This window comes from Ochotona curzoniae, unplaced genomic scaffold (assembly GCF_017591425.1).
Source record: "Ochotona curzoniae isolate NIBS_2020 unplaced genomic scaffold, NIBS_Ocur_1.0 contig_2021, whole genome shotgun sequence".
NCBI lineage: Eukaryota > Metazoa > Chordata > Mammalia > Lagomorpha > Ochotonidae > Ochotona > Ochotona curzoniae.
This window is the reverse complement of record NW_024465294.1, coordinates 9724-32821: the sequence shown is the minus strand read 5'-3', so window position 1 is coordinate 32821 and position 23098 is coordinate 9724. Positions and strand designations below refer to the sequence as shown.

General features: G+C 48.9%; 1 long non-coding RNA gene across 2 annotated transcripts; it reads left to right on the top strand.

The window, feature by feature from the left end:
• The first annotated feature begins 275 nt into the window (after positions 1-275).
• On the top strand, positions 276-16466 carry LOC121150086. 2 transcript variants are annotated; one of them, XR_005882927.1, is made up of 5 exons: positions 276-290; positions 4773-4947; positions 8092-8226; positions 15625-15692; positions 16372-16466. It is a non-coding gene; the product is annotated as an uncharacterized LOC121150086 (long non-coding RNA). The 2 variants fall into 2 exon arrangements; XR_005882928.1 differs by lacking the exon at positions 16372-16466 and adding an exon at positions 15878-15893.
• The last annotated feature ends 6632 nt before the right edge of the window (positions 16467-23098 follow it).

Below are 23098 nucleotides of genomic sequence, written 5' to 3'. Positions count from 1 at the left end.
TGGGGAGCAGTTCTCGTGCTGGAAGATGTGGTGAGGCTCTGTGAGAGGACGTGACGTGGCTCGTGGACTCCAGCTGACCCTCGTCCCACCTGCTGTCCACCTGCACCCCACCTGGGTTAGGCCTAGTGGTGGCCGCCATGGTGGACCCACTTGGGGCTGGCTGGGTGCCAGGTGGAGTTGGTGCCGTCCACAGAGTGCCTGGTCTTTGAGCCTGGCTGGAGGAGTTCACAGGCCCACTGGACTTCACCAGCACCATCCAACCTGTGACCAAGAACACAGACATCTACAAGGTAAGACACCCGAATGTCCAGGGGTCCAGGAAGGGGAGGTGGCGGCTTGGCCCTAGCCCATGTCTGGGAGTGCAGGCCAGGTGGCTGCTTGTCCTTGGGTGTGGGGTCAGCTGGTGAGCCGGTGGCTTGGCCATCAGTAGGGGTGCAGGAGGGGCGTTGGCCACTTGCACTCCTGTGGGGTTTAGGAGGCTGATTCATGGCTTAGCCCTGAGTGTGTGTTCCTGGAGACCAGGCGTTGGCTTGGTCTTCAGTGCAGGAGGAAGGGTAGGCAGTGGCTTAGCCATCAGCATGGGGTCCGGGTGGGGAGGCGGCAGCTTGCTTTCTGTGTGTGGTCCAGCAGGGCTAGCCTCAGCTTGGCCCTGGGTGCTGGGTCTGGGAAGTCATCCAGTGGCTTGGTCATTGGCCCGGGGTCCTTGAGGGCAGGTGGTGTGTTGGTCATTGTTGGTGTCTTTGAGCACAGGCCTGTCCTTGGGGTTATATTGGAGTCATTAAGGGCTGCTGGTGGCTTGCTGTCTTTTTGAGGTCCCTGAGGGCAAGGGTAGCTTGGCCATCAGCAGGGGTGCAGGAGGGGAGGTTGTTGATCACCTTTATGCAGGGTTTACCAGGGTGGGCAGTGGTTAGCACTTAGTGCAGGTTCCTGGAGGTGAGGTTGTGTGTTGGCCATCTGCCATCCCAGGGTGTTGCTTGAGTGGTTTGGGCAGTTTTGACTTGATTGCATCAGGGCTGAGAAGATCTTTTCCAGATCCACTGGCTGACCAAGTCCACCTTAGTGCATCCACAGGCCCAGGCACTTGCTGCAAGCTTGGCCAGGAGAATGGTCTGTTCTGTTCTGCTTTCCATTTTCTGACATGGCACATCCCCATCTGGCTGAGATGAGCTGGCTGCCCTGTCCCCCATGTGCAATGGGGCACACTGTGCAAACATGGCACAGGCCCTTAACCTAGGAGGCCCAGTCCCCATTCTTGTGCTTTCGTGAGTTTGTTTCTCTGCTTTTGAGTAAGCTAATGCTTGTTGTTTTGGATTCCTTTTAAGACAACTTACCAATCTCTTGTAACAAGAGAGGAATGGAGGGAAAGAGAGAAGCAGTGAATTGGATGCCAAGTGTAGCAGCCAGGACCTGGAACTGTCAGCCCTATGGGATCCCAGTGCTTGCAAGGTGAGGATTTAGCCAATGAGCCATTGTACTGTGGATCTCTCTCTTTTTAACATTCACTTATTTTTATTGGTAAGAGTAACACAGAGAATAGGAGAGACAGAGATCCTTCATCCATCATCAGATTTGCCTAATCACCATAATAGCTTAGGCTGAGCCTACCTTTCTGGGTCTCCAGTCTTTCTGCATGAATGCAGGGGACCAAGGACTTGATCTGTCCTTTATTGCCTTCACAGCCACAAGCTGGGAGCTGGATGGGCAGTGAAGCAGCCAGGACACCAGCTGGCACCTGAGTGGTATGCCTGCGCCACAGGTGGAAGCTTAGCCTACTGTGCCATAATGCTGGCCCCCAATTTATCACATTTTCGTTGAGTTTTTGATTAAGTCAATTATTCCAGTGATTTGTTTTCACTGAAAATTTCATTCTCTCTCTTGTTCCTGTAGGAGTGGTTTTGTAGAGATAAGTAGTGAAATGTCAGAGTTTCTGCTAATATTCTGGTTCAAGTGTATGCGAGGGCTAGTGTTGTGGCACAGTGCGCTAATCTACCATCTGTAGTGCCGACATCCCACATGGCCATGTTGCTGTTTCCTGGAGTTATCTTTGCTGTTCACTCCAGACCAGCTGCTTTTAAGGTCAGCTATTAGCCTAGACCCTCTGGGGCTTTCCTTTTGCTTCTTCCTTTGTTGCAAGTCTTTGTTTTCCTTGGTTTATGATGTTTTTGCTGGATGGTTTCTTCTAGTATAATGAGAAAGAAGGTCAGTGGGAAGTGAATTAGAAACTTGGTTCGGGGCCTGTGTGGTGTCGTGGATGAAACTGCTGCCTGTGTTGCCAGTGTGAGTCCTGACTGCTCTGCCTTCATGCAGCTGCCTGAGAATGACCTGAGCGGAAATGGTGAAGATGGCCCAGTTCCTTAGATCCCTGCACCCATGTGGAGGCCCAGGCGGAGTTCCAGCTTCTGGCTTTAGCCTGGCTGTTGTGGGCATCTGGGGAGTGGACCAGTGGATGGAAGAAACGTGTCTGTCTCTTCCCTGTGTGTTGGTTTTAGTTTTAAAATACACACATACATGCATATTTTTCGTCAAAAGAATCTTGGTTTTGTGGAGAGCTTTTGTCCTTAGTTTGGTGATGTTTAGAAATTGAAATGATGTGAGCCTGAGTTGGTTTCATGATGAGTAGAGCTGCTGCCTGCACAGCCGCCAGCCCGTTGCTCAGGTCCTGGCTGTTGTACTCCATGCAACCCCTGCTGATGGCCTGGGACAGTCAGCGGAAGAAGGCGGAGGTTCTTGAGCCCTTGTCGCCTGTATGGGGGACCTGGATGAAGCTCCTGTGGATGGAAGAGCTCTTCTCATTTCACTTTCAAATAAGAGTCTAAATTTTAAAAATTCAGTTATGGAGCATTTGAGTTCAGTAAAATGATGTGGAAGCGTATTTGTTTCTTTGTTTCTATTATTGCTGCTGCAAGTGTATGTTAATTCTTATTGCATTGTGATTTATGTGAGCGGCAGAGAATCAGCAACAGGGAGATGTCCCTTCCACTGAACGCTGTCCACATGTCTGCAGTTGCTAGTGCAGGGCCCAGCCACATCCAGGAGTCAGGAACTCAGGCTGGGTTTCCATGCGAGAGGAATCTGTCAGCTGAGCCTCATCTGCTGCCTTTTATGTTACATATCCTGAAGAATTTAGTTAGATACAGAAATTAGTCTGTTCTTCAAACCAGGCAAGAGGTCCAAATTGAGTAAATCTGTTAAATGTCTAGTTTCAGTGTAGGCACTCTAACATGAATTAAACTTTAGCGTTTAAAACTTTAGAGAGGGGGTCCAGCATGGTAGGCTAGTGGCTAAGTCTTGGCTTTGAATGTGCTATGATCCCATATGGGTGCGAGTTGTACTCCTGTTAGCTTTGCCTCCCATTCCCCTGCTTGTGGCCTGGGAAAGCAGTCAAAGACGGCCCAAAGTTTTGGGACATTGCACCCACAAGGGAGACCCCGAGGAGGCTTCTGGCTCCTAGCTTTAGACTATTGGCTCAGTTCTAGCTGTGGCAGCCTCGTGGGAAGTGAATCAATGAACAGAAGATCTTCTCTGTCTCTTCTTCTCTCTGTGTATCTGACTTTGCAATAAAAATAAATAAACCTTAATAAACAAACAGCTACAAAAAAGCCCTTGAGAGGGACTGGCATGACGACTCCATGACTGAATGCTCACCTGGAAGTGCCAGGATCCCTTGTGGTTGAGTGTGTGTCCTGGCGGCTCTGCTTCCCATCTGGCTCCCCGCTTGTGCTCTGAGAAAGAGGAAGAGGGTGGTTCAGAACTTTGGGACCTTATCCCCCTGTGGGAGAGTCGGAAGAAACTTCTGGCTCGCCTCAGCTGTGGCCATTATGGCCACTTGGGTGATGAAGCAGAGGATGAAGATCTTTTCTGCCTCTCTTTCTCTGTGAATCTGATCTGCCTTTCCAAAAAATGAAGTTTTTAAATTAATTTTTTTTTTTGGAAAGTGAGATATAAATAGGGAAGGAGAGACAGAGGGAAAGATCTCTGTCTGCTGTTTGACTCCCCAAGTAGCTAAAACGGCCAGAACTGAGCCAATCTGAAGCCAGGAGCTTCTTACAGGTCTCCCACATGGGTGCAGCGTCCCAAGGCTTTGAGCCATCTTTGACTGCTTTCCCAGGCCACAAGCAGGGGAGCTGGATGGGATGTGGAGCAGCCAGGACATGAACCAGTGCTCATATAGAATCCTGGCGTATGCAAGTTGAGCACTTTAGGCACTAGGCTATCGCTCTGGGCCCAAAGTAAATAAATCATTTTTAAAAGATTGTTGATTTTTATTACAAAGTCAGATATGCACAGAGGAGGAGAGACAGAGAGATGTTCTGTCTGATGATTCACTCCCCAAGTGACCGCAATGCCTGGGGCTACATGATCTGAAGTCCGGATCCTCCAACCTCTTCCAGCTTTCCCACATGGGTGCAAGATCCCAAGGCTTTGGGCCGTCCTCAACTGCTTTCCTAGGCCACGATCAGGGAGTAGGATGGGAAACGGGGCTGTCGGGATATGAACATGCACCCATATGGTATCCCGGCTCGTTCAAGCCGACGATTTTAGCCACTAGACCAGTGTGCTGGGTGCAAGAAATCAATCTTAACAACAAAATCAACAAAGAAGCTTCAGTAATTGTCCTATTTCTTGTTTGCCTGTAAACATTACAGATGTCACCTTTGTCATTTAATTGTGGAACTCTAAAATCCCAGCCCAGAGCAATTTATGTATTTATGAGATAATGCTTGCCTCTACTTAAATAATAATTTTTACTCTTTTTTTTGTTTTTAATCTAGATTGTTGCCAGCAAAGGAGGTTTTGAAATGGTCAGCGAAGAAAAGAAATGGTCCAAAGTCGATATCTGCTTGGGATATCTGCCAGGAAAAGAAACTGGATCTCTCTTCAAAGTCTCACTAGGAAAGAATTCTCTACTCATATGAGCTGTTCCAGTCTGGTGGTGTCAGTCTTATGGTGAGTTGCTGCCTTGTTCTTAGAAGTGGATCAATTGGTCCTGGTGTGGTAGCCTAGTGGCCCAAACCCCACCTTGCATGCACCAGGATCCCATATGGGCACCGGTTTGTGTCCCAGCTGCTCCACTTTCCCTTCCATCTCCCTGCTTGTGGCCTGGGAAAGCAGTCAAGGATGGCCCAAAGCCTTGGGATCCTGCACCCACATGGGAGACCTGGAAGAGGCTCCTGCTTTCTGGCAGCTCAGCTGTGGCTGTTGTGGCCTTTTGAGGAGTGAACCTGTGGATGAAAGATCTTTCTGTAAATCTGGCTTTCCAATGAAAATGAAACTTGTTGTGGGAGAATGTTAAAACTATTTTTTGTTGGAAAGGCAAGTTTAGGGAGAAAGATAAAGCTCTTACATCCATTGGTTCACTCCCCAAGTGGCCGCAGTGTCCAGAGTTGAGGTAGTTCGAAGCCAGGAGCCAGGATCTTCTTCTGGGATTCCCACATGGGTGCAGGGTCCCAAGGCTTTGGGCCATCCCTGTCTGCTTTCGCAGGCTCCAAGCAGGGAGCTGGATGGGAAGCTGGAGCAGCTAGGGCCTGAATGGTGCCCATATGGGATCCTGGAGCTTGCCAGTTAGGGATGTAACTGCTAGACTGCTGTGCTGGGCCCCACTTGATTTGTTTTTATTGGTGAGTAATATTCCCTTGTATGTGTGTACCTTATTGCTTGTTTACTAGTTGATGAACAGTGGATAGTTGCAGTGTTTGGCTGTTAGGAAGAATAATATGCCTGTTTAGGTATAACGCTTCCAGTGGACATATGTGTTCATTTCTCTTAACAGAGTGGAATTGCTAGGTGTTGTGTAACATTTATATTTATTAAGAAGAAAACTGTCAGAATGTTTTTCAAAATGGCTGAACCGTTTTTACATTATGCCCAGTAATGTAGAGGTTTGAGGTTTTTCCATGTCATGGGCAAACAGTTGTTGTCACTCTTTTGGTTATGGCCATTGTATTAGGTATGCACTGGTATTTCCTTGTAGTTCTCATTTGCATTTTCCTAAAGGCTACTGATGATGCTTTGCATTGTTTAATGTTCATGTTAGTTGTTTGTGTATCTTCCTGAATGAAGTGTTTGTTGGGTTGGCTTTGTATACTTGTAAGAGTTTGTTATACTAAATACAAGTGCTTAAGCAGAGACATGATTTGCAAAAACTTTATTCTTGTCTTTAATTCGTGTTTTCATTTTTCTGATAGTATCTGCTTGAAGAATGGTTTGTAGATTCCTGTTTTCCTTTGATGGATTGTAGTTTTCGTATCATTTAGGAAGTCTTTTCCTTATTTATGACTATAGTCATTTTTTTTTCTCCATGTAGAAGTTCTGTGTTTTTAGCTTTATTTACAAAGCATTTCCTTTTGAGTTGACTTATTCCCTTATTTTCATTTTATTTGAAAGAGAGGAGAAGAAGGTTCCATGTGCTGGTTCCCTCCCAGCCAGGGTGAAGCCAGGAACTCAATCCAGATTTCCTTTGTGGGTGGCAGGGATTCAGGTACTTACATAGTCATCTGCTGTCTGCCAGGCAGGGAGCTGAGTTAGGAGTGGTGCTGGGACTTGAACTCAGGCACTGGCGTGTGGGGTGTGGGTCTCACAAGTGGGGTTGTAACTATTGGCTTTCACACTGAAGTTGATGGTGCAGCTTGCACTGTTTCTTTTTCTATGTGTATAAAATGTGAGGTACATAGGCAGGTTAGTTTTTGGGGATGGAGGGCATATGGATATTCAGTTGTGATGAGCACTGTGTAAACAGCATTGTTTTTCTGTTGATTTAACTAGGCTAGCTGTATTGAGAATCAGCTGGCCATGAATGTACAGTATTCTTTCTGAACTGTTTTGTTGTATTGGATTGCGATGGTCTTCCCTTACCCCCAGGCGTAAGTCAGTCTATGGTTTCATAGATTTTTTTCTGTGGTTTTGATTACCTGCAGTCAGTTGCATTAAAATATTGCATGGAAAATTCCAGTTTTAAGTGGTTTGTAAGTTTGTAGTTGTGTGGTATTCTGATTAGTGTGAAGAAATGTTATTGTGTGGGTCACTGTCCTGTCTGGAATGGGATTTATCCCTTTGCCCCTGTTCAGTGTCTATCTTAATTATCGGACTGGCTGTCATGCCTTTCCAATGCTGGTAACCAGATATGCTTTTCTTTTCTTTGTTTTTAAGATTTTTATTTTGGGGGGAAAGGCAGAGTAGTAGAGACACAGAGAAACATCTTTTGTATGCAGGTTGACTTCCTAAGTGGCCACAAGGGCTGTAGCTGAACTGATGCAAAGCCCAGAGGCAGGAGTCTCTTTTAGGTCTCCCACATGGGTGCAGGTCCCAAAGGCTTTCTAAGGCCGCAAACGGGGAGCTGGATGGGAAGTGAAGCAGCCAGGACACCAACTGGTGCCCATATAGGCTCCTGACACATGCAAAGTGGGGATTTAGCCACTGAGCCATAGCATCAGCCCCCCACTCCAGATATTCTCTTATTTTACAGAAATGATCCCAAAATACAACAGCAGTGATGTTGGTAATTTGGAAATGCTCGAGAGAAGTCATAATGTGTTTTCTCTCACAGGAAAAATGAAATGAAAATAAGATTTTTTTTTTTGATCAATGACCACATTCACCTAAGTCTTATGATAGTATGTTATTGTGATTATTCTATTTAATATTTTTTAATCTGATACTGTACCTAATGTATAAACCAAACTTTTGTAGAAAAATACTATAACTTGTGTTTCAGACATCCTTTGGTGTTGTTGGAATACCTACTCTGTGTTGTGGTCCTACTGTATGTGTCTGTGCAGATCTCAGTAACACACTACTTTGAGCACTGTAGCTTGAAAGTAACTTTGGTGTTTGTTAGTGGGAATTACGGTTTTTCCAAGTTTCCCAGCCATTTAAGCTTCCACATGAATTTTAGAATGATGTTTGAATTTCTACCAAATAAAAAAATTCTGACATTTTGATAGGGATTGCCTTTTGTCTGTAGATGAAATTGTAGTGGAATTGTCATCTGGTTTCATGAAGTTTTATAGAAGGTTTGTTGGAAATGTGTTGTTCTCCAGTGTTTGTCAAACCTGATTTTGCTCAGGAAACACTTTCTGTGCTCTGGTCTTTTAGGGCGTGCTGATGCCTAATTTAGATCTTAAGGAAAAAGTGGAACCTGATGTTCTTCTCACTGATACCCAAACTTCCCCCGAAGCTGGCACCAGGATGCATCATTGGCCAAAGAGAACAAGACGCCTAAAATCTCAGGTATCAGTGTCCATAAGCCATTTTTCCCAAGAGTTTTGGTTTCATTGACTCTTTTTTATTATTATTACATTGCATTATGAGACACAGTTTCATAGGCTCTGGGATTCACCCGGCCCCTACCCATACCCTCCCCACATGGTGGATTCCTCCACCTTGTTGCAGTATTACAGTTCAAAATCAGTCAAGATTCTTTCATTGCAAGCATATACCAAGCATACAGTCCAGCATCTTATTGTCCAGATAAATTCTATGGTTTCTTGGGGAGACCATCTCTGGTCTGAAGGCAGAGCTGGCAGAATATCATCCCGATAAATTAAAAGCCCCAGCAAAATATCAACAGCAATTTACATCATTATGGAATTAATTGATGTGGTATTGAGTAACCAATATGTTAAAAATACAAGTTCTTAACCTCATCCTGTGATTATTTCATTGAGGTTTCAATTTTAGTTTATATACAGCCAGCTTCTATACACCTTAAAATGGCTATAGGGTACAATTCAGCTGTCTCGTGTCTATTTTCATTTTAGTATTTAGCAGTCTATATTGTTTAAGCATAATTTTGCTGACCTTGGCAGATTTTAGGATAGTCTAAACTGGCTTATAACTCTAACAAGACATATGTCAGCAGTTGAGCTGTAGAACAGTTTTAGGATGGGTGTGCAAAGCAATCTTCAATATCTTAGTGAGGAGTAACTAATCTTTGTGTCCTACATAGTAAGGTATGTGTGGGTCCATGCTGACCATTTCCTCCTGGTTCTAAGTTTTCCTTGTTGTTCTCTATCTATTCTATTCCTTGGATGCACATCTACATTGTTTCCATGGTTATGGGAGGCCATTCATGTAGTGTTTGAAACTTTAAGAGATACTGTCTTTTCTTTGGGATGGGTTGGAGAAGAAATTGTGAAAATCCTTCTAATCTGATTTAGAAGGCTGTATGAATTCTGAAGTGGGCTGAGTGGGAGAACCTGGGAAACTCTCCTAGTGGGTCATAACTCTCACTGATGATCACATGCTCCAGGCCTGGGGTCGGGCAAGCTGAGTAAAGTAGCTCCAACTGTTGGCTAATGTGTGGATAGTGCATGGAAAGGGTGGACTGGGCAGGGCTGAGCAAGCCTAGGCTCACCAGCAGGAACAGAAATCAGGCTGGAGCACAGGGCATGCCAAGCTAGGCTCCTACATCGACTGGTTTTCATGATGCAGGGATGCCAAGCCACAGAATCTAAGGCAAAGGCGAGGATAGGTGAGGGGCTATGCCAAGCTGGATTAGAGCAACCACTGGCACATGTGTGATGTATGGCTGGGGACAGGCATGTTTGGGTAGCTAAGAGGACACCCAGGCTGTGTTAGGGCTCCTATTGGTGTGTGCTGGAGCCGGATTGGGGGCTGTGTTCTGGTTTGGATATGGCTGCAGTGTCCCTTGGCACAAGTGTGGATTGGGGCTGGCTGCACTGAGCCGGACTAGACTCTAGTACTAACGGGTACTCTGGAGGACCAAGGTAGAAGTAAGATGGGCTATGCTAGGTCTCTGCCACTGCTGAGCCATGTGTGAGCTATGTCTGAGTGAGGATGAGCCTTGGCTGGGCTGAAACATCCAAGAGTAAGAACCAGAACAGGTTGAAGACCAATCCAGAATGGCCATTGTTCCTGCTATGACAGGAGGTGGACTAAGTAGGGCTGGCTCATGGACCCACTGGTGTGTGCAACATCTGGCACTGGGAGAGGTTCTGATTGGGGAGCCTAGAAAACTCCCCTGTCAGAACAGAGTTCCTGCAGGTGAGGGCAAGAACCATGATAGGGAGCAGCACAGACCAGGTAGGGAAAGGTACCCACGGGCATACATTTGGCATAGGTGGGGGCAGACAAGAGTGAACCAGTTCACATCAGCCACCTGCAAATCAGAGCACTGGAATAGAGTGTGGGTGGGACCGGGTTCAGTTGCAACACATACCAGTATGCACAAGGGCTAGGACTAGGTGCCAGCTGGGCTGGGCTAGGCTGCAAACCGCACAAACAGGAGCTGGATTTGGAAGTGGGGGTGGTCCAGGCTGGGCCAGGTGACAGTACCTACTGGCAAATGCCGAGATGAGGCAGGCCACGACAGACTGAGCCATAGCATAGTCCTGGAGTTGACTTGCATGGTGGATGGAAGAAGATGGATAAAGACATTAGGCTGTTTTTATTTTTTAAGATTTATTTTATTTTTATTGTAAAGTCAGATATACAGAGAGGAAGAGAGACAGGAAGCTCTTCCATCCACTGATTCCCTCTCCAAGCCCGCAACAGCTGGAGCTGCACTGATCTGAAGCCAGGAGGCAGGAGCTTCTTCTGGGTCTCCCACGTGGTTACAGAATCCCAAGACTTTAGGCCATCGTTGACTGCTTTCCCAGTTCAGAAGCAGGGAGCTGGATGGGAAGCAGGGCTGCTGGGATTAGAACCGGCACCTGTATGGAATCCCGACGTGTATAAGAAGAGGATTTTTGGTGCTAGGCTATGGTGCCAGTGCAACATTAAGTTGTTAATGGCATGGTAATGGTTACCATGCAAAGTGGATTTGCAAACTTTTAAAATGTTGTATATCATTTTGTTAAAAGAATATCTTGGGCGCTGGGCATGTAGCCTAGTGATTGAAATCCTCACCTTGCCCGCACCAGGATCCCTTTTAGGCACCGGTTCTGATCCAGGCAGCCCTGCTTCTCATCCAGCTCCCTGTTTGTGGTCTGAGAAAGCAGTTGAGGGCAGCCCAAAGCCCTGCACTGTGTGGGAGACTCAGAAGAATCTCCTGGCTCCTGTCTCCTGGCTTCGGATTGGTGCCACAGCTCTGGTGGTTGCTGCCACTTGAGGAGTTAATTAACAGACAGAAGATCTTCCTCTCTGCCTCTCCTGCTCTCTGTATATCTGACTTTCCAGTGAAAATAAATAAGCATCTAAAAAAGGAATATCTTGTGCAGAATCTTAGCATATAAAATGGAAAATGAAGCACTGAAAATTGCTGTGGGTGATTAAATTGTTCATGCTTAAGTGAGGGGGAAGGCTGTGATCTAGTTTTAGAGCAGGCCTGGTATATTATCTGTTTGCTATAAGTATTGATGGAATGGAAAAAGAATCTCTGCAGAATAGAAAATTTATTTTGCTTGCCATATAGGTGAGAATCACAAAGACAGAAATGCAAGGCCAGGTGAGAGATAACAAAACATGAAGAACATTGGTCTGGCCACGGTAGCCTAGTGGCTCAAGTCCTTGCTTTGTGCACATCTGGATCCCATATGGGCACCAGTTTGCATCCTTGGCTGTTCAAACTCCCTTCCAGCTCCCTGCTTGTGACCTGGGAAAGCAGATCAGGATGGCCCAATGCCTTGGGACCCTGCACCTGAACGGGAGACCCAGAAGAGGTCCTGGCTGCTGGGTTCAGATTGGCTCAGCTCCCGCCATTGAGGTCATCTGGGGAGTGAACCAGTGGATGGAAGATTTTTTTCTCTGTCTCTCCTTCTTTTGTAAGTCTGGCTTTGAAATAAAAATAAATAAATCTTAAAAACATTAAAACAGAGGGGATATAGAATAGCAGTATGGAAAGGGTTATTGATCTTAAGTTTGCTTGAAGGCTGCCTTATATGAGAAAGAACACGTGGTGGTTGTCCTTTTGGGGTTGACTTATTTCACTGAGCGTAATAGTCTCTATCCGGACCATTCAGTTGCAGATGGTAGAATTGCATTCTTTTCAATGCCTTAGAGATTTTTTTTTAATATATATATATTTTTTTATTGGAAAGGCGGATATCCAGAGAGGAGAGACAGAGAGGAAGATCTTCCGTCCGATGATTCATGCCCCAAGTTAGCGCAATGGCCAATGCTATGCCGATCCAAGCCAGGAGCCTCTTCTGGGTCTCCCACATGCGGTGCAGGGTCCCAAAGCTTTGGGCCATCGTCGACTGCTTTCCTGGGCCACAGGCAGGGAGCTGGATGGGAAGTGGGGCTGCCAGGACTAGAACCGGCGCCCATTTGGGATCCTGGGCGTGCAAGGCGAGGACCTTAACCACTGTGCCATCGTGCTGGGCCCAAGATTTTGTTTCATATTACATCATCTTCACAACTTATCACACTGCTTATGCAACACTGTATTTGAACCTTAAAAATTTCATTCATTTTTGAGTTATTATTTTGTCTAATGGAGATACTATGCCTAAACCTTTACATTTTAAAATGCATTTTTTTAAGTTTCTTGCTAAATCTCCTTTTGTTTAAAATTAACATATTTATGGATGTGTAGGAAGTTTTACTGATTATGAATTTCATTTCCACATGGAAAATAGAAGTTGTAATCAATGTTTTATGATGAAGAGCGCATTGCTACTAGAGAGTTGTAAGAGTGACTTGATATTCTGACTTGGTGATATACCTAGATGCTCTTACTGTTTGTTGAGATGAGAAAAATTGAAAGAGCGTTGTGTTTGAGGGACATGTTAAGTTTGTGGTGCACGTGGAATTTTAAATTAGAGTTGTATAGTAGGCATTTGTGAATGAAGATGTGGTGTTCCAGAGAGAGTTCTTGGACTTTTATGGAGAGGAAAGGGGGGTCAGGAATCCGGATTCTGGAGTCAGACTGGGCTTGTTGCCTGGTGCCAGGCTGTGTATCTGTGTGATGGTGGACAGTTTTCTTAAACAGCCCTTTCACTCAGTTTTTTCATCCTTAAAGATTGGGTAACAGGTATCTATTCAGTGTGTTAAAGTGAGAATTAAGTACTTTAAAACTTGTAAGATGCCCAAATGGTATTGAAGTTAGCCTTTCCTATTGAAACATGATTTATGTCAAAGAAATGTGAGTTGAAATAAGAATTGATTGGCCTTTAGAAGACAGTATTATTATAACAAAAATTGAAGCTTGGGATTTAATATCAATTTGGGAGTCATAAGTAATATAATAAGTAATCCTGAATAGAATAGAATAGGATTGGATGAGATTCTGAAAGTCCCTACATGAAAACTGTATGTTTTGATGTGTGCGCCATTGCGTTCAGGAGCTCTGGGCTGTGAAGTTCAGCAGCAGGCACAGAAGAGGTTGAGCGCTCATGTGCAGATATCGCCAAAGGCCTAGGGGTTACAACACAGTGTCATCCTGGCTCTAGGTCCAACTTTTGCCTTTTAGTCCCTGACAGACCTCTTTATTCTGGATTCCAATTCTCTCTCTCTCTCTCTCTCTTTTTTGCTGAGTCAGATTGTCTTTTACTGTTTATTTTATGGTTAAGTCCAAGGAATTCTGGGAAGATGCTTCTGAAGGATACTTGGAGTTAATGTGTTGGTAATGTTGAGTGGGGGATCAGCATAAGGACCTTCAGGAATGAGGGTAAAATTGTATGATTTACTGAAGTAAATTTTAGTATGATTCCATCATTTCTGAATTGTCAGTATTTGCATTTATGGTTTAGAAAGCTTAAAATTTTAAGAAATACATTCCTTTGGTATCTCTTCAAATTTTGCGACCCACATTTAATGCTGGTGTAGAATTATCCATTTAAGACAAAGAACGGGGGGAAAGAGAGAGTGTGCAAGCGAGCAAGAGCGCTTCTACCTGCTAGTTTATTCTCCACTTGTCCCCACGTGGGCCAGGCCGGAACCAGGAACCAGGAATTCCATCCTGAGTCACCACACGGGTGGCAGGGACCCAACCCAGCTACTCTCCTTTTTTATTTAATTTCTTATTTTCTTTTTTGTTATACTTACATAGTTGAGGGATGAACTCCCACATGAGCCTCTGATCAGGGTGGGGAGGTTCAGGTTCAGACACTGAGGAAAGTGGCTAAGACAAATGTTTACTTTTTTCTTTTTTTTTTCCTTCTCCTGTGTCCACTGGGGAAGAGGTCAAGAGGGCCACTCCTTGTTGTCAAACTACATCAGTACTTGGTGGTGGGGGAGATGAGCATTTGATGATCAAGGAGACCCCATTGTGGGGAAGTATTCCAAGGTGTTTCTTGAGTGATTTTGGTAGTTCTGAGAAGTTGTTGGTTTCAATGCACCAGGGTTGAGAATGCACCAGAGTGAGGCATCCTGCTCAGTCTGGCCCACCTCCAGTCCGAACTCTAATTCTCTCCAGTTGTCCCCTACCAGGCCTGTTCCCAGCCGCAGGTCTTGCATGGGCCAATGGGTGCTGTGACCAGTTTGAGAGAGTCTGCTTGCAGTCTTGACATTTTCCAGCAGGTGCAGCAGGCTAGCCTACGTTACTGAGCGTGTGATTCCCAGAATTACATGTCAGCAGAAAGCAGAATCAGAATGAATGTCAAACCTGGGGAGTCTGAAGGAAATGTGGGCACCCCAAGCAGCAACTGAAGCTGTGTGCCAATTGCCTGCCCCTCAGGTCAACATTTTATATGGACATATTTAATGTTAAATTCCAAACTATTGCTTTTTTTTTTTAATGTAATTCCGTAGGGTTAGGTTCACCCGCGGCCCTGGTTCTCTTGCATGCTGGTTGGTGTCATGGTTTAGCATAATGTGACCCATTCCCTTATCCAACACTCACTGTCAGATACTGAGATCTAGCCCTGTCAGACAGGTCCCCAGCCATAGATTTCATGTGCGCTGCTGTGTGGTGGTCAGCAGTGTTCCATGCTAACAAGCCCAGCCCAAGTTTCCCATGTGGGCTGGTACATCAGTCTGACCCTTAAAGATCTTTAGGTCTCTCCCCTCCGATCCACTGAGTCTCATTCCCCTTGCTTACCTGCAGTACAGTGGCCTTGTCATTGGGAGTCCCTCAGGATCCATTCCTCATCCACACAATACTCCCAGGATGGTCCTTCCTACCCCATATCTCCTTGCTCCTTTCTCTAATCAACCCACAAGCCTTGTGCCTAGCCCAGTCTTCGGAAGCCCAGTGGGTGGTGTGGTGGTCCTGTATTCTGCCATCCACCAGGGTCCCGAGCTCCTGTCATATGTGCTGGCCTGGTGTCTTACCCCTCTACACACCCAAGATCCAGGCCCATTGCGGGTTCCAGGCCTGGTCCACCAGCTCACCAGAGCAGTGTGCTGACCTGGGGCTCTCCCTTCTGCTCTCCTCACCTCACCCAGGACCAGACACATAAGGAAATCCCCAGGTTCTCTCCACCTGCCTAGTGATGAGCTCCCAGTTCCCCAATGCCCACCGGTGTTATGCCCTTAGCCTTCCCCCAACCCAAGCCTGCAGCCTCAGCCCTCTCACCCCCTCACCTGGTGCCCTGGGAGCATGGCAACAGGATGATGCCATCCCCTGGTGTGCCTAAAATGTTTTTAAAAGCTTTTAACATCCATGTGGTGAATATATTTCAAACACGTGGTTTTAAGAAGACGGTATGGTCACCCTTTTCCTTCTCTCATATGTTCTTCCTCCTTTCTTACATTTCTTTTAATTTTTTTTCCCATTACTTCAAGTGGGCAGCTTATATCGTGGAAAGAAACCTCGAAGACCTAAAGAAAGAAAACACTTGTGATGGGCAAAAGTGAGTATCTTAGTGTTAACATTTTTTTTTTTATTTCTTTATTGGAAAGTCAGATATACAGAGAGGAGGCGAGACAGTGAGAAAGATCTTCCATCCGATGATGCACTCTAAAAGTGACTGCAACGGCCGATGCTATGCCGATCCGAAGCCAGGATCCAGGAAGTTCTTCTGGGTATCCCACACAGGTGCATGGTCTCAAAGCTTTGGGCCGTCCTCGACTGTTCTCCCAGGCCACAAGCAGGGAGCTGGATGGGAATTGTAGCTGCCGGGATTAGAACCCGCACCCATATGGGATTCCAGCGCGTCCAAGGCGAGGACTTTAGCCGCGAGGCCACGCCGCCGGGCCCTTAGTGTTAACATTTTAAAACTACTTTACTAACTTTCTTACTTTCTTAACTAGGTAATTCTGTCATAAGGATTTGTAACAGATTTTCCAGTGCATCTGGCCTCTTTCATTGTGAATTATCTACTCGTTATTTTTCCATTTGAAATACTTAGCTAAACTGAACTGTTTCTTGGAAGAAACTTTTGTCACATACTTGTAGAGAATTTTGTTTTTCACTCTTTGTTAAAGATAATGTCCTAAGTCAGCAGCTTGTGTAGGTTCACTAAATTGGAAGCCACACTTTGCCCACCGATGTAATGCTATCTGCTCACTTGTCAAATAACTCCTTTCCAGGGATGCCTCTCTGCACGTGGGACCTGAAGTGGCAGTATGTCACATACCAGTCTCCTTCATGCCCCCTTAGAGCCCAGGCTGAAGAGAAACTCATAGTCTTGCAAGAGATGCAGCACAGACGTGTAGAAAAAACGTAAGATTTTCTAGCCAGAGTTGCCGCAGTCAGAAGGATGGAATGTGAACGGACGAAGCTCTGACACAGTGACGCTTGCAAGTAACAGCATCTTTTGATGACTGTTTGAAGAACAATCTTATTATCTCAAGTCCTAGTTTTGCCGTATGAAGACTGCAGCCCAAAGCAGAAGAAGCAGGAAGCAACTCTGGAACACTTAAGTGCTGCACTGTGGGGAGGGGAGCAAGAGCAACTCTTGTAAGATGGAGCCATGAGCAGCCAGCCTCTATGGGTGCTGGGGGAACTGGCCAAGCCCTTCTGGCCCTGGAGTGGCAGGCAAGATAGTTTGGGTATGGGGAGGCTGGCAAGCTGGCTCTGGAGAGGATGGTAATAAGGCTGTGGGCACAGGAGGCATAGCCAGAGCCAGCCGGACTGTGGAATGCCTGCGAGCTGGAGGCGCCAGCACAGTCGACGTGACCCTGGAGCAGCCAGCTGCCAGAGGGTAGCTGTGGGCACTGGCTGAGCCTGCCTGGCACTAATGATCAACAGGCAAGCTGGGGACTTAGGAGGCGCTACTAAAGCCAGCCTAGCCCTGGCTTGGCTGTGGTGTGTGGTGGCAGGGCAAGCAAGCTAGATGAGCTGGGGACCTGGGCTTGGGAGCCTGGTCCTGGGGACAAGGGATATTGCACTGTGGGCAGGAGGGTCACCGACTGAACTGGCCTGTCCCCAGAGTGGGAAAGCTGCTGTGGAATGGATGTGCAAGGTGTGCAGTGGACACAGGACAAGTGGACCTGGTGTTGGAGGAGCAGGCCAGTGAGTGGTGTGCTGGGGATGCTGGGTCACTGGGCTAGCCCTGCAGATCCTGGAGCAGCTGGCAGGGTGGGAGGGTGGCAGAGTGGGAGGGTGGCAGGGTGGGCAGGATAGGAGTGCAGTGGGGAGGGGTCCTGGGAGAGTTGAGCTGGCCATGCAATGGATGATGATAGTCCTGTGGGTGCAGGGATACCAGCGGAGCCAGCTTGGCAATGAAGCAGGTAGTGGGTGGGCTAGGGACACAAGGTGATCTGACCTATCAGACTTGGCCCTGGAGCAGCCAGCAGATGGCTTGGGGACTGGGCTGTCTGGTTGAGCACCCCCTGGCCCTGGAGCATACCCCATGCATGCTAGGCATGCCTATGGTGCTAGGGGAACTTCCTGCGGGCCACTAGAGCAGTGGGTGGGAGAGTGGCTTAGGCGGGCTAGAGTCATGTGGGGCAACAGCTGAGCCTGCCTGGCCCTGTAGCAGCCTAGAGGCAAGCTGGGAAAGAGAGGGGTGTTCTGTGGGCCAGCCTGGCCCTGGGGTGGATGGAGGGTGGCAGGTGCACCGGCCATTGTGGAGTGGTCCTTGAGCAGCAGGGGATGGTGGTGGGACAGGTGGACATTAGGAGCTTGGCAAGCATTGGCAGAGCCCACCTGGTCTTGGAGCAACTCATGGCACAATTGGGTGGGTAGGCTAAAGGCATAGGGGTTTCCAGTCCAGTTGCCCTGTGCCTGGCTGCCTAGAATATTAGAAGTATGGCAGTCCCTGGAGGAGTGAACCTGGTCCTGAAGTGCCAGGAGGAATGACAGAGCATGCCAGGCCGGGACCCAGGGTCTCTGACAAAATGGGCCAGGTCCTAGAGCAGCAGGTGGCCATGCTGCCTACTGAGGGAGCATGGTCACTGGGCAATCCCATCCTGCCCTGGAGCAGCCAATGGGGCTGGCAGGCTAGGGTTTGGGCCTAGTGACACCAGCAGAACCTGGCCCTGAAGCAGCAAATGGGACAGTATGCAAACCTGCTTTGTGTGGGCAGCCTTCAGCAGAGCTGGCCTTGAGGTGTTGCAGTGAACAGGTGGGCTGGGGATGCGATGGCTGCTGCCCAAGCCGGTGTGGCTCTGCAGCAACAAGTGGGGTGGCAGGGTGGACATGGTGGCAGGGTGGGCATGCTGGCTGTGGCTGGGTGCTAGCCAGCTGGTATGTCCCTGGAGTGGGTGACAAGTATCTGTAGGCAAGGGGTGTGGTGGGAAGGGTTGCTGATGGAGAAGCTTGCCTTCCCCAAGAGCAGCAGGGGCCAGCGGCTTGTTGTGCATGAGGCATTGGCCAAGTCCCGCTGACTGTAGAGGGGCTGGTAAGTGGGCTGGGAATGTGGGAGGCCACACGAGCCATTTTTTCGCCGAAACAGGTAAGCAGGGCAGTGAGGGGGACATGTGTGGCTGACCTTCGGTGACACTACCTACGAGGCACACTCTTGAGGGTCTGGGAAAAGCCGGAACCGCAACCGGACCCCTTATTGCCAAAAGCGGCTGCTTTTATACTCTTTCTCCACTGCTTTTTTCCCTGTAGATCTTCTCTGCTGCTTTTCTAGCCCTCTCTGCTGCTTTTTTCCCTGTTCTCCTCGTAGGCCTTATTGCTTTTGTACCCCTCTCTGCTGCTTTCCCCCGTTCTTGTCCCTGTACTTTTCTCTGCATAGGTCTTACTGCTTTTGTAACCCCTCTCTGCTGCTTTTTCTCCCTCTATGCCTTAGCTTTTCGCTTAGCTTTTCTACCCCTCTCTGCTGCCCCATTCTTCTCATTCCATCCGTGGTTCTTTTACTGGTCCATCTTATAGCTTTTAGCGGCTGCTTTTATACTGCTCTCCACCAATCACTTCTCCCTGTGGGTCCACTTGGTGCTACCTGATAGGCCAGTTGCAATGACATAATTGCAGCGAGGGCATCAGCCTATCCCTGTGACTTCCTGTTTGCCTGCTGGTGAGACCAACCCCGCCTCCTGGCCCTGGGGAGGCTGCCATCCTGAGAGGGCCTTTCCTATTCCTGGGACGTGCTTTGGCACCCTGCTCCCCTCAGATGTGGGCATGCTCTGGGCCCGGGGATTCAGATCCTATGGGCTGTTGCTACAGATTGCTGTCAGATGGGCCCAAGCCTAGATCAGTGGGCAGCCCTGCTGAGGGAGCAGGTGGGTGGCTGAGTGTACATGTGCCTGGAACAGTTGGTGGGGTAGTGATGTGGGTGGGCTAGAAGTCCAGGTGGCAGGCTGGGAACTGGAGGGGTGTCAGCCAGCTGGCCTGGCTCCAGAGTGGATGGTGGACAGGCTTGGGGTACTGGGGGGAGGGTAGAACCTCCTGAGCCTGCATTGTCCTGGAACACCCTGCAGGGCAGCCAGGCAGGCAGGATCTAGGAACATTAGACACGCCACCTGTGTCTGCCTGGCCTTGGAGCAGCCTGTGGGTTAGAAGTGCAGGGATCTGGTCCTATAGTAGTTGGTATGGAGCAGTGTGGTGCCCTAGAGGCCCAGTTGTCATGGCCACCAGTCTGTGGGAGTGTGTTACAGCGCAGAAGGTCCAGTGTCAGCCTGGCCCTGGAGTGCCAAGCTGAGTGACAGGGAGTGCCCACCGGGGCCACAGGGTCCCTGGCAGAATGGGCTGGCTCTGAATAGCAGGCAGCTGAGTGGTCTGCTGAGGGAGTAGGATTGCTGGCTGATCCCCACTTGCTCTGGAGCACTGCATGAGCTGAGCCTACCTGGTCCTGGAACAGCAATCAGAGTGTTGGTGTGTCCTGACTGGAAGTATGTGGGGTCGGCTGAACCCTCCTGGGTGGGGCCTGGCCCATGAGCATGGGAGGCACTGGCTGAGGCCATGTGGACCTTGAGCTGCTGATGAGGCAGCTGGGTGGGTGAGCTAGAGGCATAGGGGTCACCTGCTGAGGGAGCTGTGCCTGTTGCAGTGACCACACCATGAGTGCTGGTGGCACTGAGGACCCAGGGCCCCATTATCCTGGCCCTGAGATGCTGGGGAATTGGAGGTTCGTGCTGGCTGGTGCCTCAGTGCTGGCAGCAGAATGGGCCCCGCCCTAGAGTGGCACATACAGCATGTGGTTTGCTGAGGAAACTGGGTAGATAGCCAAACTCAACTGTCCCTTGAGCAGCAGCAGGGTGGTGGACCTGGCAGGCTAGAGGCATGTCTGGCACTTGCCAATCAAGGTTGACCCTGGAGTAAGTGGCAAGCAGGACCTCAGTGTATACTGTCTGGGGCCCCAGAGACGCAGGAGAATGGGACTGTCCCCAGAGAGGCTGGTTTGCAATCAGCCATGTGAGGGAGAGGTCCCTTGCTGAGCCACCTGGCCCTGGATCAGTGTAAAGGCCAATGGAATGGGTGCACCTGTGATCCCTGGTGCCGGGCAGCTGAGCTTTACTGGTCCTAGATCAGCTGGCATGTGGCCTTGTGTATGTAGGAGGTGCTGCAGGAGCCTGTGTGGCTGTGAAGCAAGTCGGGCAGCAGGGTGCCATGCTGTGGTGTGGAGTGTCTGGTGAGCCTCCCTGGCCATGGAGCAGCCTGCGAGCATCTAGGCAGATGGGCTGGAGAGTCAGACAGAGCTCATAGGCCGAGCTGGCCTGTGCCTCTTGAAGTGGCCACAGTGGGAGTGCTGGAGATGTGGTTGGCCCATGGCAAGTGAGCCTGGGTCTGGAGTGCAGTGTGGTTGGGCATGCCAGCTGGGACTGTAGTGCCACCAGAAGAACTGGCCCGGCCCTAGGGAGGCATACAGCCAAGGAGTCAGCTGAGGGATTGGGGTGACAGGCCAAAACCAATTGCCCTGTATCTGCAGCAGGGGAATGTCCATGCCAAGCTAGAGGTGTTTCTGGCAACAGCTCACCAAGCCTGGGCCTAGAGCACCAAGCCAGATGGCAGGCAGGCGTGCTTTGTGTCTAGGGCCTGTTGGCCAAACTGGCCTGGCACTGCAGTGAAGGACAGAAAGGCTGGGGATGTGATGGCTGCTGCCTTAGGAGGTGTGGCTCTGTGGCAGCAAGGGGGCATGTGGTGGGCTTGCACAATGTGCAGGGGCACTGGCAAGCCGGAATGGCCCTGGAGGAGGCAGCAAGTGGCAGTGGGAGCTGGGTGATGTGGGTTGCTTGAGAAGTCCACCTTGCCCTACTGCAGTGGATATGGGAGGCAGTGGTCTGAGGCTTGTGGAATGCCAGCCGAGCTCTAACGGCTTTGTAGAGGCTGGTAGACAACCTGGGAGTGTGGAAGGCCCTGCCAGAACCCCTCTGGCCCTTTACTGCCAGGCAGGATGGCAGCATGGGCATGTTGTGGGGCAGGGGATTCAGGTCCTGTGGGCTGGTGCTGCAGGTTTGCCTAAGAAAGCACCAGGATTACAGCGCCTTGTGGGCCAGCAGCTTGCTGAGGGAGCAGGGTTGAGAGTGCTGGAGCCCCCATAAGAACTGTTTTGGCCTGGAAGTGCAGGCAAGGCACTATGTGCGCATGCTCTGGGGGGTGGGGGATTCAGTTTGTGTGGGCTGGAGCCGCAGGTGGCCATCAGAACAGACCCGGCCCTGCAGAGCCCACTGGTGAGCAGTCTGTTGAGGGTGAACTATCAGGGTGAGAAAATGATAATACGCTGTCTGTCAATGAAGAAACAGTAGATGACACTATTCATTCCAAGTATATCTGCTAATATTGACTTCTTTTGGTTTCTCTAACATACAAACAAGGGAATTAATGAATTCTCAGGACTTTTAAAAAAGTATTTTGTTTTATTGCAAAGGCAGATTTCCAGAAAGGAGATACAGAAAGATCTTCCTTCATCTGGTTCACTCCCCAAGTGGCCGCAAAGGCCAGAGCAGAGCCAGTCCAGAGCCAGGAACTTCTTCCGGATCTCCCAGGTGGGTGCACCAAGCAGCAACTGACCCTGTGCCTCTTGGCTGCTCTCCCAATCCCATTCCTGGGCTCCCTGACCCTCACGGAGGTAAGGTGGAGGCAGTGTCCCCTGTGTGTGCAGATCAGAGCTCCGCTGAGTATCTGAGTCCCCTTCCCTGGGTGAGGGCACCCTGCAGACCACTTCAGCATCTTGGGAACCCACCGTACCTCCAGCCCGAACCCGGGATCCAGCTCCTGGATTCCCAGACAGTGAGCTCCTGGACTGCCCAGCCTCAGTGCAGGCCAGCAGGGAGGTGTATGTGTATGTATGTGTGTATATGTATGTAGGTGTGTATATAAAAATTTACAACACATAAAATTTCCAGCTGCACCCTGATTCATCTGGCTTGTTATGTTTGGGGAGAAGATTATTGTAAGGTTCTCCCAACCCCCAAGAGAGGGCTGGACCCCACCCAGTCAGCTCACTGACCAATGACAAGATTTCCGCTATATAAATGTTTATAGTGCTTCAAGGTTTGAGTCCTCCTTCCAGCATAGAGAGAGTCATTTTTTTTTCCTTCTAAATTTCCCATTTTCTTGGCCCCTCCTACTCACATAGCCTGTTCACTTAGACTGATGCCTACCTAATGCTGTGATATTGCCACCTCACAGAGACATACCCCACAGCCTTAACTGGATGATATGGATGGAGGTCCATTTGCACCTGCGAGCAGCCAGCTGTGGTGACAGGTGCAGGGCATGGAAGGCGGCATGTCCGGGTGCAGGTGTAGGTGCAGGGTGGTGAAGGGAGCAGGTCCTCAGAGTAAATGTGGGGGGTGACTCAATGTGTAGGTCCCTTGAGTTCCTGACGCTTGGACAATGTGCACACCTCCCTTGTCAAAGTGGTGACCATCTCACTGCCTGCACTTCCATGGAGGGAAGACACTGTTCCTAGGTGTGTGGTAACTT